This window comes from Ovis aries, chromosome 25 (genome assembly GCF_016772045.2).
Source record: "Ovis aries strain OAR_USU_Benz2616 breed Rambouillet chromosome 25, ARS-UI_Ramb_v3.0, whole genome shotgun sequence".
Classification (NCBI taxonomy): domain Eukaryota; kingdom Metazoa; phylum Chordata; class Mammalia; order Artiodactyla; family Bovidae; genus Ovis; species Ovis aries.
This window is the reverse complement of record NC_056078.1, coordinates 14,012,065-14,028,288: the sequence shown is the minus strand read 5'-3', so window position 1 is coordinate 14,028,288 and position 16,224 is coordinate 14,012,065. Positions and strand designations below refer to the sequence as shown.

General features: G+C 36.3%; 1 long non-coding RNA gene across 2 annotated transcripts in view; it reads left to right on the top strand.

Annotated features, from left to right (window-relative positions):
• LOC132658624 (uncharacterized) overlaps positions 1-16,224 on the top strand; it is a 405,911-nt gene that overhangs the window by 86,887 nt on the left and 302,800 nt on the right. For both annotated transcript variants that reach the window (XR_009598489.1, XR_009598488.1), the window contains exon 2: positions 8,808-8,883. This is a non-coding gene — a long non-coding RNA (uncharacterized LOC132658624). The remainder of the gene's footprint in view (positions 1-8,807; positions 8,884-16,224) is intronic.

Genomic DNA, 16,224 nt, shown 5'->3' with positions numbered 1-16,224 from the left:
AAAGATGGAAGGTGGGAGGAGAAGGGGATGACAGAGGGTGAGATAGTTGGATGGCATAACCAACTCAATGGACATGAGTTTGAGTAGGCTCTGGGAGTTGGTGATGGACAGGGAGGCCTGGCGTGCTGCAGTCCATGGGGTCGCAGAGTTGGACATGACTGAGCAACTGAACTTACCTCTTGGAAAGAAGTATTTTTTGTCTTTTTAGTGTGAAACTGAATACCCTTTTCAGGGTATTAAAGATCATGATTTGCAGTTTCTTAATGATTAAGATGTTCAGTGTCTCTTTGTGTGCTTATTTACTATCCATACTGTAAATCTAGATAGTATCCTCCCTGTCCACACCTCCATACTATCTTCCCTGTACATCACCAACTCCCACACCTCTAGGATAGAATTTCTTAAGTTTAAAAAAAAAATAACAACATACCCTAATCTTGGCACTCTCAAATCTGTTAAAGAATGTGTAGCTGCGGGGACATTCATACATTGCTTGTGGCACTGCCCTTCTAGAAAATGGTTTAGTAGCTTTTTTGTGAATTTAAATTTATCCTTACCATATTACCCAGCAATCTCACTCATGGGTATTTACCATAGAGAAATGAACTCTTACTTTCATAAAAACTTGTATAAAAGTTGTATAAAAATATTTAGGCAGCACTGTTTATGATCATCCCAACCTAGAAACAACCCACACTTTCTTCAATAGGTAGGTGTCTAAACAAAGTATTTAAATTAATACAATGGAATATTACTCAGCATCAAGCAGAAGCAAACTATTGACATATATAACAACATGGATAAACTTCACATGGATTATGCTAGGTGAACAAAGCTGATCTCAAAAAATTACATACTGTGTGACTGATTTTTATGATGTTCTGGAACAGGCAGAGCTATAGTGACAGAAGACAAATCAGTGGCTGCTGGGGTCACAAGGTCAGGGAAAGGTATGATTATAAGAAGCAGCACAAGATAATTTGGAGAATAATGAAACTGTCTGTTCTTACTGTGAACATTGTTATAGGGTCAAGGCATGTGTTAAAGGGCTTCCCTGGTGGCTCAGATGGTAGAGAATCTTCGTGCAATGTGGGAGATACAGGTTCAATCCCTGGATCAGGAAGATACCCTGGAGAAGGGAATGGCTACTCACTCCAATGTTAAAACTCATAGAACTGTATATACCTCAAAAATAGGTGAATTTTAATGAATGTAAATTATAGATAAATAATATTGATGAAGTTTGTCTTTACCAAGTAAGTAGAAGTGGTCCCCACACAGATTAGTTCCTTAATTGTAGGTATTTGCACATTATCTAGACCTAACAGTCTGACTTGTAATGCTGATTTAAGGCCTTCTAGAGGTAGAAACCAGATTCTGATCCTCTGTTGTTAGATTTTTCATGGATAGAGAACTTGAAAATTCTGAAAATTTTTATATTCACATTGAATATTTCTTATTAGAGAAACAATAAGAATTCATCAATTTTGCCATGTATTTTATCATGGTAGAATAATTATTTGTTCCCCTTAAAAATTTTTATTTTATATTGGAGTATAGTTGATTACAGTGTTGGTTAGTTTCAGATGTACAGCAAAGTGATTTAGTTATGTGTATATAAATATCTATCCTTTTTCAGATTCTTTTCCCATAGAGGCTATTACTGAGTATTGAGTAGAGTTCCCTGAGCTATATAGACTGTTGATTATTATATAAATAGTAGTGTGTATATGTTAATCACAAGCCTCCTAACTTATCCTCCCCCTTTTGGTAACTGTAAGGTTGTTATCTAAGTATGTTTCTGTTTTGCAATTAAGTTCATTTGTATTATATTTTTAGATTTCACATATAAATTATAGCATATGATATGTATCACACAGGTGGATTTGTGGATGTTGAAAAATCTTTCCATCCCTGGGGTAAATCCCACTTGTATGAACCTTTAATATATTATCGAATTTGGTTTGCTTGTATTTTGTTGAGGATTTTGGGGTCTATGTTCATTAGTGATACTGCCTGTAATTTTCTTTTTTGTGGTATCTTCGCTTGGGTTTGGTATCAGGGTGATTGTGGTCTCATACAATAAACTTCAAAGTTTTCCTTCCGCTGCAGTTTTTTTGAAAGAGTTTCAGAAGGATAGGTGTTAACTTTTCTCTAAATGTTTGCTGGAATTTTCCTGTAAAGCTATCTGGTTTTGGACTTTAATTTGTTGAGAGTTTCTTAATCACAGTTTCGATTTCAGTACTTGTGATTAGTCTGTTTATATTTTCTATTTCTTCCTGGTTCTATCTTGGAAAATTGTACCTGTCTCAGAATGTATCTGTTTCTTCTAGATTATCCATTTTATTGGTGTATAGTTGCTTGTAGAAGTCTCTTATGACCCTTTGTTTCCATGTTATAACTTCTCCTTTTTCATTTCTAATTTTATTGATTTGAACACTTTTTTTTTTCCCCTTGGGGCTTCCCCGGTGGTTCAGATGGTAAAGATACCACCTGCAGTGCAGGAGACCCAAGTCTGCCTAAAAGTTTATCAATTGTGTTGATCTTTCCAAAAAAAAAAAAAAAAGATTTCAGTTTCTCTTATCTTTTCTTTGCATCTGTTTCATTTATTTCAGCTCTACTCTGTATTATGTCTTTCCTTCTACTAACTCTGGGTTTTGTTTGTGCTTTCTCTGGTTGCCTCAGTTTTAACTTTAGGTTGTTTATTTGGAATTTTTCTTGTTTTCTGAGGTAAAGTTGTACTGCCATAAACTTCCCTCTTAGAACTGTTTTTGCTGCATCCCATAGCTTTGGGACCATTGTGTTTTCATTGTCGTTTGTCTCTAGGTATTTTTTATTTCCTCAATGACTTCTTCAGTGATCCATTGGTTTAGGGATGTATTATTTAGCCTCCATGTGTTTGTGATTTTGTGCAGTTTTTTTTTTTTTCTTGTAGTTGATTTCTAATGTCATTGTGGAAAAGATCATTGGAAAAGATGCTTGCTAATATTTCAGTTTTTTATTTCAGTATTTACTGAGGCTTGCTTTATGGTCCAGCATGTGATCTATCCTTGAGAATGTTCATTTGCACTTGGAAAGAATGTGTATTCTGCTTTTGGATGCCGTGCTCTATAAATATTAAGTACATCTGGCCTATTAATTTTCTGTCTGGATAATCTGTCCATTGATATAAGTGGGATGTTAAAGTCCTCCACTATTACTGCGTTGTCAATTTCCCCTTTTATGGCTGTCAGCATTTGTGGTGCCCCTGTGTTGGGTGCATATATATTTATAATTGTTATGCCTTCTTCTTGGATTGATCCCTTGATTATTATGGAGTATCCTTCTTTGTCTCTTATAACAGTATTTTAAAGTCTATTGTGTGTGATGTGATTATTGCTACTCCAGGTTTCTTTTGAGTTGCATTTGCATGGAATACCTTTTTCCCTTCTCCTTACTTTCAGTCTACACGTGTGCTCTGAAGTGGGTCTCTTGTAGACAGTGTGTATATGTCTTGTTTTTATATCCATTCAGCCAGTGTATGTCTTCTGGTTGGAGCATGTAATCCATTTGCATTCAAGATAATTACTGATCTGAATGGTCTTGTTGCCATTTTGTTAAATTTTTTGGATTTATTTTCGTAGGTCTTTTTTCTTCCCCCTTCCTTTTGTTCTCTTCTCCTGTGATTTTATGACTCTCTTTAGTGTTATGTTTGGGTTCATTTTTCATTTTTGCATGTGTATCTTACAGATTTTTGAGTTGCAGTTAATATGTTTTCATTTGACAGTGTGTATGTATATGTGTGTATGTGTATACATACATATACACAGACACACAAACACAAGATTGCTTTAAGTTGCTGGTCTTTTTTTTTTTTTTAATTTGGTGGCTTTTTTTTGTGTGTGTGTGTATGTGTTTGAAAAGTTTAATTATTTTATTTTAATATGAATTCATTTATTTTAATTGTAGGTTAATTACTTTACAATATTGTATTGGTTTTGCCATACGTCAACATGAATCCGCCACAGGTATACACGTGTTCCCCGTCCTGAACCCCCCTCTGCCCTCCCTCCCCGTACCATCCCTCTGGGTCTCTTAATTTAAAATTCATTCTCAATATCCAGAATTTGTACTTTGCTCACTGGTTTTGATGTCATATTTGTGTGTAGATGATTACCTACTTTTACTGCCAGTGAGATTTCCCATTTGTAATTTCTTGTTCCTAGTTGTGGCCTTTTCTTTTCCTCCTAGATATGTTATTTTAGCATTTGTTGTAAAGATGGTTTGGTGGTGGTGAATTCTGTTAACTTTTGCTTGTCTGTAAATCTTTTGATTTGCGCATTGAATCTAAATGAGACCCTTGCTGGATAGAGTATTCTTGGTTATAAGTTTTTCCCTTTCATTACTTTAGATATATAATGGCACTCTGCTGGCCTGCAGAGTTTCTACTGTAAAATCAGTTTGATAATCTTGTGAGGATTTCCTTGTATGGTTTTTGTTGCTTTTCCCTTGTTGCTTTTCATATTTTCTCTTTGTCCTTAATTTTTTATCAATTTGATTAATATGTTTCTCAGCATGTTCCTTCTTGGGTTTATCCTCTATGGGACTCTCTGTGCTTTCTGGACCTGGGCGACCGTTTACTTACCCATGTTAGGGCACTTGTCAGATATAATCTCTTCAAATATTCTCTCAGGTCCCTTCTCTTACCTCCTTCTGGAACCCATATAATGTGAATGTTTGTGCATTTAATGTTGTCCCGGGGAAGTTTTAAACTGTGTTCGTTTTTTTCTTTATTCTGTTGCACAGCAGTGATTTCCACTATCCTGTCTTCTTGCTCACTAATTGATTCTTCTGCCTCATTTATTCTGCTATTTATTTCTTCTAGTGTATTTTTCATTTAAATTATTACATTGTTTATCTCTGTTATTTGTTCTTTAGTTCTTTGAACTCTTTGTTCACCATTTTTTTTTATATGTTCTCAGCCTGTGTCTCTAAAAGAAAAAGATCTCTTTTCCTGAGATCTTGGATCATCTTTACTATCTTTCTCTGAGTTATTTTTCATATAGATTGCCTAACTGCACTTCACTTAGTTGTTCTTCTTGTTCTTTCATCTGGAACATATTCCTCTTCCATCTTATTTTGTCTACCTTCCTTTATTTGTGGTCCCTGAGCAACTTCCCATTCACTTTTCACCTTCATGCATTGGAGAAGGCAATGGCAACCCACTCCAGTGTTCTTGCCTGGAGAATCCCAGGGACAGGGGAGCCTGGTGGGCTGGTGTCTATGGGGTGGCACAGAGTCGGACACAATTGAAGCAACTTAACAGTTACAGGTTGCTGTGGGCTCAGGAAGGTTTTAAACAGCCTATCTGCTGATGGATGAGGCTGTGTGCCTGCCCTTTTGATTGTTTGGTCCGAGGCATTGGTTGTTTGCTCAGCAATAGAACCTATAGACTGTTGAATGGAGCAAGGTCTTGGCATCAAAATAGCAGCCTCCAGGACAGCTCACATCAGTGAATACATTCCAGTACCTCTGCCACCAGTGTCCCCTCTCCACAGTGAACCACCCCAAGGCTATCTCTCCAGGAGACCTTCCTTCAAGACCAGCTGGTAGGTCTGGCCCAGACTCCTGTGAAGTTACTGCTTTTCCCCCTGGGTCCCAGTGTGCTTGTATGTGCTCTGCAGGAATAGAGTTCCTGTTTCCCTCAGTCTTGTGGAGTTCCTGCAATCAAGCCATGTTAGCCTTCAAAGCCAAATGCTCTGGGGTCCCCTCCTCCCAATGTCAGACCCCCAGACTAAGGAGCCTGAGATTGGGCCCAGTACTCTCACTCTTGTGGGAGAACCTTTGCAATATAACTATTTTTCAGTTTGTGGGTTGCCTACCTGGTAGATATGGGATTTGATTGTATCATAAATGCTCCCCTTTTGCTGTCTTGTTGTGGCTTCATCTTTGTCTTTGGAAGTAGAATATCTTTTTTGGTAAGTTCCAGACATTTTTGTTGAGGGTTATTCCGCAGTTGGGCTTCCCAGGTGGCTAGTGATAAAGAACCTACCTACCAGTGTGGGAGACGTAAGAGACGTGTGTACAGTCCCTGGAACTGGGAGATCCCCTGAAGGAAGGCATGGAAATCCACTCCAATATTCTTACCTGGAGAATTCCATGGACAGAGGAGCCTAGAGGGCTACAGTCCATAAGGTCGCAAAGAGTCAGTCATGACTGAAGCAACTTAGTACACACACATTTAGCAGTTAATTGTGATACTGTTGTTTTGTGAGATAAGATTCACTCAGATCCTTCTACTCTATCCTTTTGTCCTCAAATTCAAAATAGAAGAGTTATTGAAAGTCCTTATATATCATTTTAAACAATTTTTAAATATAATAATAATTACAATGAAACAGCAGCAAAAACTGATATGTCTAGGAATAAACCTAACAAATGATGTACAAGATCATCCTGGAAAATATTGTAAATTATTATTTCAAGGCATAAAAGAAGACTTAAATAGTTAAGACCATAGTGAATGAATTTTTCTTGTTCAGTCTCTCTGTTGTGTCTGACTCTTTGCGACCCCATGGACTGCAGCATGCCAGGCCTCCTTGTCCTTCACCATCTCCTGGAGCTTGCTCAAACTCATGTCCATTGAGTCAGTGATGCCATTCAACCATCTTGTCCTCTGTCATCCCCTTCTCCTCCTGCCTTCAATCTTTCAAGCATCAGGGACTTTTATAATGAGTCAGCTGTTTGCATCACATGGCCAAAGTATTGGAGCTTCAGCTTCAGCATCAGTCCTTCCAATGAATATTCAGGATTGATTTCCTTCAGGATGACTGGTTTGATCTCCTTGCAGTTCAAGGGACTCTCAAGAGTCTTATCCATTACCACAGCTCAAAAACATCAATTCTTTGGCCTTCAGCCTTCTTTATGGTCCAGCTCTCACATCCATAATTACTATAGGAAAAACCATAGCTTTAACTAGTTGGACATTTGCTGTTAAAGTAATGTCTCTGCTTTTTAATATGCTATCTATGTTTGTCATAGCTTTTCTTTCAAGGAGCAAATGTCTTTTGATTTCATAGCTGCATTCACCATATGCAGTGATTTTGTCAGTGAATAGGAAAACTCAATATCATAAATGTCACCTCACTGTGAATAATTTATGCATTCTAAATTTCAGTCATACTTGAACAGATGTTTTAATTTTGTGAAATTTTATGAGATAATTGTAATATTCATTTCAATAATAAAGAGCCAATTTGAGTTGAAGTGACTGTGAATAAGAAAGAAAAGGGGAATATGATGTGGCACACAGATCCCCCTGTAGGACTGAAGGGATTTATGCCCCAAATGACGAGCGCTGCCAACAGACTCTCCTTAGTTGTCAGCTGCCTTTGGACATTGCCCCAGTTGAGAAGAGTTTTCCAGCCAAAGGCCATGCCCCTTGTCCAGGGTGTTTTACTGATCAATGCTAGGGTATAAAGGCCACACCTTTGTCCCATCTCAGGACAATTCTGAGGTTCACTGAGCCCTTCAGTAGAAATGGATCATAGCTCAACTTCTCCTTCTGCCCAGTTCAGCTTCCTTCCTTTCCCTTCCTTGTATTCTAACTCCAAGAGGAATCTGTGACAAAGCTCTTGCATGGTTATATCTAGCTCAGGGTTTTCCTTCTGGAATCTAACTAGTGACTGAGGACTTCTTCAGATATCAAACCCTGCTTATTATAAAGCTATAGTCCTTAATATAGCATGGTACTGGCTTCAGAATAAATGAATAGATATATGAAACAGAAAAATAATACTTGGTATATGTGAGGAGTGACATTATATTGGGAAAAAATGCACTGTTTACCAATAGTTGCTCTGACAGTTGTCTAACAGGTGGGGAAAAAATAGGCCTTTTGCCAAAAAATTCCCACAATGAGTAAGTACATAAATGTAAAGAACAAAAAAATAAAATTGTTAATAAAATGTGACAAGAGAGGAAAGAAGTTCTTAAATACCTGTGGCGGATTCATGTTGATGTATGGCAAAACCAATACAATATTGTAAAGTAATTAGCCTCCAATTAAAATAAATAAATTTAAATTAAAAAAATAATATGCAAAGGTTGAAACTATAAAAAAGAGATTGATAAATTTGATTATGTGCATATTTAAATTTTTCATTATATGTGTCAAACTTGGAGATGTATAATCCAAAGAATTGAACTTAGAATATATAAAGAATTTCCACAAATTAGTAAGAGATACAAGCAACAAACAGTAAACTAGCAAAGGTGCAAACTACAGATTTGCAGGGCAAGAACTGCAAATGGCCAAAAACTTAAGAAAAGATGGTCAGAATCACTAATAATGAAATACAAGTCAGGAGATGCTGTTTCTCATCCTTGAGAACTAGCAAAAATAAAGCATAAATATAACAAATGTGGGGGGAGATGTGAGAAAACAGCAACATCTTCTTTGAAGAGGCATTTGGTAATATCTTTCAAATTTTATTTCACATGTACATTTTTGAGAAACTCATGGAAATGTGCATATACTGACTTAACAGTGACGTTGAGTTCTCTCTTATTTGTAATAGCAAATATTTGGAAGCAATCTGTGTGTACTGTACATAAGGGATGGGTGAACACTTGTATATACATATCATGAAATATTTATCATGTAGCAGTTAAATTGAGTTAAGCATGTTTACCTGCTTCAACAAAAATCTTGAAAATATATTATGGGATAAAAATCGTGTGTGGTAAAAAATATTTAAACTTGTTAGATATTGTTTACAATTTATGAAGAAACATGCAAGTGGTAAATATTTTTAACTGTGTTACAGAAGGAGAGCATAACAGCTTCAGAAAGATCGCTGTCTTTGAGAAGAGCAGAGAATGAGATGGGAAAAGTCCTCAACTGTAAGTAACATTTCATTGTTTGTAAGTGGACATATTTGACAGCGTTGGGTCTTGGGCAGCATGCAGGATCTTCGTCGCAGCGTGCGGGGTCTTCTGTGATGGTGCACAGACACTGGCTGTGGCGTCTGGGCTCAGTGTCGCAGTGCACAGGCTGCAGTGCCTGTGGACTTAAGCTGTCGTGGCAGCAGGCTCTCCGGTTGTGGTGTGTGCTCAATGCGCATTGGCACACAGTTGCAGTGTGTGGGCTTAGTTTGTCCATGGTGTGTGGGATCTTGGTTTCCTGACCAGGGATGGAACCTGCATCTTTTGCATTGCAGGGCAGACTCTTGACCACTGGACCACCAAGTAAGTGCCAACATTTCACTTTTAATGGAAGAAAAAAAAATCTTAAGTGAAAGTAATCTGAAAATGACAAAATGATATTAATTTTGGATTGTGGACATTCTGTGCATTTTTCTGCATGCCTAAAGTATTTTATTACTTAGAGTTTTAAAAATTTATGAGACAAGTGATGTGTAGTAGAGGCCAGAAGTGAGCAAGTCTTGAATGGATTTTGTAATCACTTTAAAAATACCCTTTGAGTTTTGAAAATATTTTGAGGAATTTTTGTTTGTTTGTTTTAATGTAAAATTTATAAAATGTGAAATTTACCTTTGTAATAATTTTAAAGAATGTTCTTATGACTTTTAGTATATTCATAATGTGCAACCATCACTAATACCTAATTTCATGCTTTCTGTCACCTTTTGAGGAATCTTGCAAGGAACTAGAAGTCCTGATTAGCAGTAGCCGCTTTGATAAATGACCAAAATATTAATATTGAGTGATTTTATATGGATTCACAGAGACTTGTGAGAGTTCAACTTACATGTTTAAATTGCTATATAAGTAGAAACTTAGGGTCTTAATACTTCCTTTACAGAAAAGAATAGCTGTGAGCAACTTTCAGAGTTACTCAGTAATGCCTTTTCCTGGGTGGTAACTTCACCCTCAACTTTGTGTGATTTTATCCTTCTTGCGGCACTGCCCAAAACAGAAAAACGTGACTTCTGTCTAAGCCTTCAATGGATATCCTCTCTTGCCTTCCCAGACTTAGGAGAAGACTTCTCCTTGTATTGGAAGACTTAGGAGCTGCTATAGACTGAATGTTGTGTTCCCCATCAAGGTTCATGTTTTGAAATCCTGATCCACAGTGTAATAGTATTTGGAGGTAGAGCCTTGAGGAAGTGATTAGGTCATGAAGACAATGCCCTTGCGAATGAGATTAATGCCCCTTATAAAAGAGGTTCTGGAGAGTTCCCATGTCCCTTCTGCCATGTTAGGACACAGAAGACAGCTGTCTATAAAACAGAAAGTGGGCTCTCACCAAATACTTAATTGGTTATCACCTAGATATTGAACTTCCTGCCTCCTGAACTGTGAGAAATATTTTGTATTATTTATAAGCCACCCAGTCTGTGGATAGTCCACTGTTACCACCCAGTGGACTAGGACCAAAACCCCTCTTCTGATATTTGCAGCGCAATATGTGTATTTATTTCCATGATAACAACTACTCTTAGTTTTGTTATTACTTACAACAGTCAGCCTATCACCTCAAGAGGCTCTTGAATCCTGTGATCATATTGTTTTACCTTTGAATCCTCAAAACTTAGCATCATTTCTGGAACTTAGTAGATGTTCACGTAAATGTCATTTAAATGAATGGCTTCAGTGGATGCAGTATCTGTGACTCATTTCAAGTCTGTGCAAATCCAACAACAGACATTAGTCAGAGTTCCCATTTTTGATCAGCTATTGAAAGTGGGACAGTTGATCTATGATTTAGCATATCTCCAGTAAGCAAGCCCAAGAGAATAATGTTAAAAATCCTGCCCTCCTGCAAGAGTCTGCTTGATCAAGGACCTTGTTTTAGTGGTTGATTTCCACAGTTAAGTTGTTTCTCACAATCTCATGTTGGGTGTCCCTTCACATGATTTGTTGATTTTTAGCAAAACTGAAGAAAGAATAAGAATTCTTTAGAATTTTATATGTTGTCCCATAATGCATTCTTAATACTGAGGAACATACAAATCCAGGCTAAAATTCTTCTATTTGGCTCTGGAAGACTGAAAGCAGATTACTGTAGTGATCAGAAGTTTGGCTTGCAATCAGATGGATTGTGCTTTCTATCTGTACTCTGTTACTTTCTATCTAGAAGTCACTAGGCAAATTACTTTACTTCTCTAAGACTCAATTTTCTTATCTGCAAAGTGGATATAATAATAAAAATGAATAATAAAAAATGAATTTCATAAATTTTCTGTGAATGTTAAATGAAGTAATACATATGAGAAGCAGTAAGCATATAGCCTAGTATGTAGTAAGTGTTCCCTTAATATCAGTGATTGTTATCTGGAACTTTGAGTGATAGATAATTTTGGTCATGGAAAGAGTCTCTGAGGAACCTCTAGGGTTGTGTACAATGCAGAAGAATGTAATGTGAATAAGTTCAAGGAATTCAGGTTTCAAAATTCAACTTTACCTGAAAGACCTTGGACAATTCACTTAATCCTCATGTGTCCTCAGTATTGTTAAAAATATTGTCTTAGCCTTTTTCACATCTCTCTTGCTATGTATTTTCTGTTTTTTCCCCTCTTTATACAGACTTCTTTGAGAAAAGGAATCTGTTGATACTTTTTGACACCTTAGTCAAGAATTGCTTCTCTCCACAGGAATTTACTTTTCAGTGTAATCATTCAGTAAGTTCTGATAAGCTATATATCTACTAAAGGAATGTTACTTATTGAGAACTGATGATGGAAGAGGAGTTTTGAAACGGGTGGAGACTTCCAGTGACTCTGAAATACTTTTATATGTTTATATTTTCTTCTGCTTCTATATAAAGCTGTAAAAGAAAAAAAGAAAAACAGGCAAACAAAAATCTCATGCTACCCTTTGATTTTGGGTTGCTTGACAAATAATTTTAGTATCTAAAGCACTTGAAAGTCTTTTTTTTTTTTTTTTTTTGGTAAAATTTTCAGTCTGGCAACAAGCAGAGCAAGATGAACATCTCTTAATCTTTCTTTCCAGGACAGCTGTGTCATCTTGTTTCTACATATCTGCTTTGTCATTGTATATTCACAGAAAATATTTGGTCCTCTAGGACTCTGGAGATGTTCTAGAATGAATGTGCTCAGAGTTAGGGCTCAATCTGAGCCCCACAGCTGATTGGAAGACTCTGTTCCCATATCTATAACAGTAAGAGAGTGGACTAGGTCCTGAATTGCAAATAGAATTTATTTTGCAGTCCTACTTTGAGTATTTGGTACTGAGCTGAGACAGTGAAAATAAAGCCTGATGCACTGGGAGAGTGTTTTGTGATAAATTAACCATAAGCATGGGATGGAGGAATGAAAGCTCTTATGCCAAATCTTGCTATCCCTAGACCACAAAATCACTAAGGCCTTTCTAGTTCTAGCATCACATCAGGCTGTGACTGATTCTCTACTTGCTCTTAATAAGATGTGAAGTGTCTGCCCTCCAAACAGTTCAGTCACCTGCTGTAATTGACTAGGATGCCATTTACATGCACTGCATGTGTCATTACCCATTCCTTTCCTAAAGACTTTGAGGTACCATAAATACTTTTTTAAAGCTAAAAGAAAATCATAAAAAGAAAAGGGAATGGAAAATGAGAATAAATATATGAAAAATAGAAAGTATAAGAACAAGTATGAAATTCAAGGTTTAATTTCAATCTCCCTAACTTTATTCTCTAGTACTCTATTCTCTCTTTCTATTTAATGCCCATAGACGGTGGCACAGAAGAAGGAATCACATTGGTCTGGTGGTAATATGGGAAACTCTGGACATTTTTCGGATTTTCTCATGAAAATGTCTGGTAGAATCCTGAGATTTTTTGAGGATTCAGCATGATGTGAGAAATGCTTTTGCAGTCTTCCTGAGTCAGACTTAAGCAATCAAAATGATTGCTCTATTTAAAATTCATCAACAGTAATGAGCTCTTGCGTCATTTTGCAAAGATGAGACTTGAGTCTCATGTGAAGTCTCTTAAAACCTCATTGCTATCTACAGTGCCCTTGGCTGCAGTTACCCAAGGCATAGTAAATGCATCAGCATGGGCAAGTTGGGGCAGGGGAAAGAGTCACATGTTTTAAGACTACAGTCTTATGACTAGGATGATATTTTCCCTCTTCTGTTTTGCAATGAGGATGTGTAAAAATAATGATATTGGCATGATTATAAATGATATATTTCTTGAAGCTACTCTTGAGCCTTTCTGCAAGATGGATTTTCAAAGTCTTTCATATATTATTTATATACTTAAACAAAAATGTGATTAGGGTTATTTCTTTTTCCAAAATGCTATAGAATTTTTACCTAAGTGATTTCTGTGCTCTTAGCCTCGCTTCCATTTAGTATTGTCAGGTTACTCTTTTTTAAAAGAAAAAAAAATATTGAGAAGGCTGCTGGTTCTGGCAAAGTAGTAATATGAATTAAATTTATCCTCTTGCCTGAAACAAAAAAAAGAAAAAATCAACGTAAATTAAGAAATGATTTTTAAGGTGTATATTATGCAATGAAAGACAGTGATCTCAGAGAGATGGCGAACAAATGAGGAAACCCTAGGATTGCCAAAATTTCTTGCTTGAGTTTCCAGACCATTGCACAGAAACACAGGCAGAGGCTGCAGAACTGAAGTTGAGCTGGAACTGAGAATATGGAGAGACCAAGACACTTTGAGTTTGCAGGCAGGATGCTGGAGAGGAGAGGTCTGCCAAGAGAGAGTTCTCTCTAGAGAACTAGAGGGTCCTCCTCAACTATTCAGTCACATAATGATCAGGGCATGTATGTGCAGAAACTGTTTGAATACAAAGAAAGAAATACTCAAAAAGACCAGAGACAACATCACTCAGATCCCATATGGGGCCAGAACTAGCGGGATCAACTAGGGAATAGGACTAGACCCAACCCCTACTGGAGAGGAAAAACGCGTAATTCATGAACCATTTGTATAGAATGCTGAGAATAGTCTTGCTTCAGTAGTGGAGAATAATTAGACCTAGGCAAAACATTGCTCAAGTCTTGCCTGATAAATCTTGTAAGCAGTGACAGAAGGGATAAAACTATTGCCAAATTACTTAACTGTGTCCCGGAACAAAACCCAAGAGTAGTTATAGGAATACAAAATTATCCAGCACCCAACAAAGTAAAACACAGTATCCTGCATTAAATCAAAAATTGCCAAGCATGCAAAAAAAACAGGAAAACCTATAATAAGGAGGAAAACTAATCAGCCAAAACTGACCCAGGACTGACAGAGATGTTAAAATTAAATGACAACGGCATTGGAAAATCATTATACTATATTTCATATGTTCAGAAAGCTAGAGTAAAAACTGAACATGCCAAATAGGTAAAAGTAGAGAAAAAGAGCCATGTCGAACTTTTAGAGACAAAAAACATAAAATAAATCCTAGAAATAAAACCTAGATGAAAAAAGCATTAATGGGATTATAGCAGATTAAGCATCATAGAAGTTTTGTGAACTTGAATACACACTATAAACACTATCCAAAATCAAACATAGAGCAAGACTAGCTAAAAAATTACAAAGAGCATAAAAATCAGTAAACTATGGTACAACTTCAAGTGACTTAATGTATGCATAATTGGAGTTCACAAGAAAGAGGGAACTAGAAAAAGATAAATGGTAACAAAAAGTTTTCAAATTTATGAAAACTATAAACTTTCACAAAACTCAAAATCTCAAGAATTAAGAAAGGGAAAGAATACTACTACCCCAATGTACATCATAACCAAATTGCCCAAAGCCGGTGACAGTGAGAAAATTTTATAAGCAGCTGGAGAAAAGTGTTACATTGTATACAGAGGAATGCAGATAATGATGACAGCAGCTTTCTTGTAAAAAAAGAAAAAAATGCAAACAATGCCAGTGGAAACACAGCAAAGCAACATTTAAAAAATTCTGAAAGAGAGAAAAACTATCTAGAATTCCATACCCAGTGAAAATATCTTTCCAAAAGAATGCTACACAAAGGCTTTTTCCAACATCCAAAAACTGAAATAACTCATTGGCAGTAATTTACAAGAATGTTTTAAGAAGCTCTTGAGGCCAAAGAAAAATGAATGACACCAGTTGGAAATTGGGATCTATACAAAGACCATAAAGATTTTTTTATTGTTTAAATATATTTAAAAGATAATTGAGTACATAATTAAAAACAGTAACACAGAGATGTAGAGTTTATAAGATATGTAGAAGTAAAAGGTATGACTGTAATAGCACAAAGACTAATAGGGAAGAAGTGGAAGTAAACTGTTATGAGGTCCTTATAATACCATTTTATCTCCTGCAGATAAACTGAGGTAAATTAAACATGCATACTATAAATCCTAAAGCATCCCTTAAATAACAGAACAAAGAATAAGACTTGTTAGCAAATAAGCACACATGCAAATTAACAAAGGAAATAAAATGGACTCATAGAAAATACCCTGGTTATCCAGAAGAAGGCAGAAAGAGAGGCAAAAGGAAACAGAGAACATGTAGGACAAAGAGAAGTTAAATAGGAGGTTGATTTAAATCTAACCATATTAATAATGTGAACCATGTATAAATAATCTAAATACCTCAGTTAAAAGACAGAGATTGTCCCAAGTATATGATGCATATAAAGAACTTACTTGTAAAGACACAAACAAGTTGAAAGTATGGGAAAGGAATGCCATACTAACAGTGTCATTTCATAATGATAAGTATATCACCCATTGCTGGTGGTAATGGTAAATGGCAGCAGTCTCTTTGGAAAACAGCTTGGAGGTTCTTTATAAAGTTAAGCGTAGACCTGCCATATGACCCAGGTCTTTCACTCCTTGGTGTTTATACTCAAGAGAAATTAAAGTATATGTCTATATAAAGACTTTATACAGATGTTCATAACAGCTGTATTTGTAACAGCCCCAAGCTGTCAGCCCAAATGTTCATCCATAGGTGAATGGAAAAACTAAATATATTATATCCATAAATGAAATAATATTTAGTAATAAAAGGAATGGCTTCTTGATGCAAGCAACAGTGTGAAATAATCTCAAAATAATTGCTCAGCTTAGACACCAGATAAAAAAGAAGAAACAAACTACTGTGTAATTCTATTACATAAAATCCTAGGAATGCAAACTAACATGTAGTGACAGAAAGCAGATCATTGGGCGCCACGTGGGTGAGCAGGAGGCAGGTATTGTGGGCAGGGGTGAGAGAGATGACAAAGGGGCAGAAGGGGTCTTTTGAGAGTGGTGTATTATGTTCAGTAACTT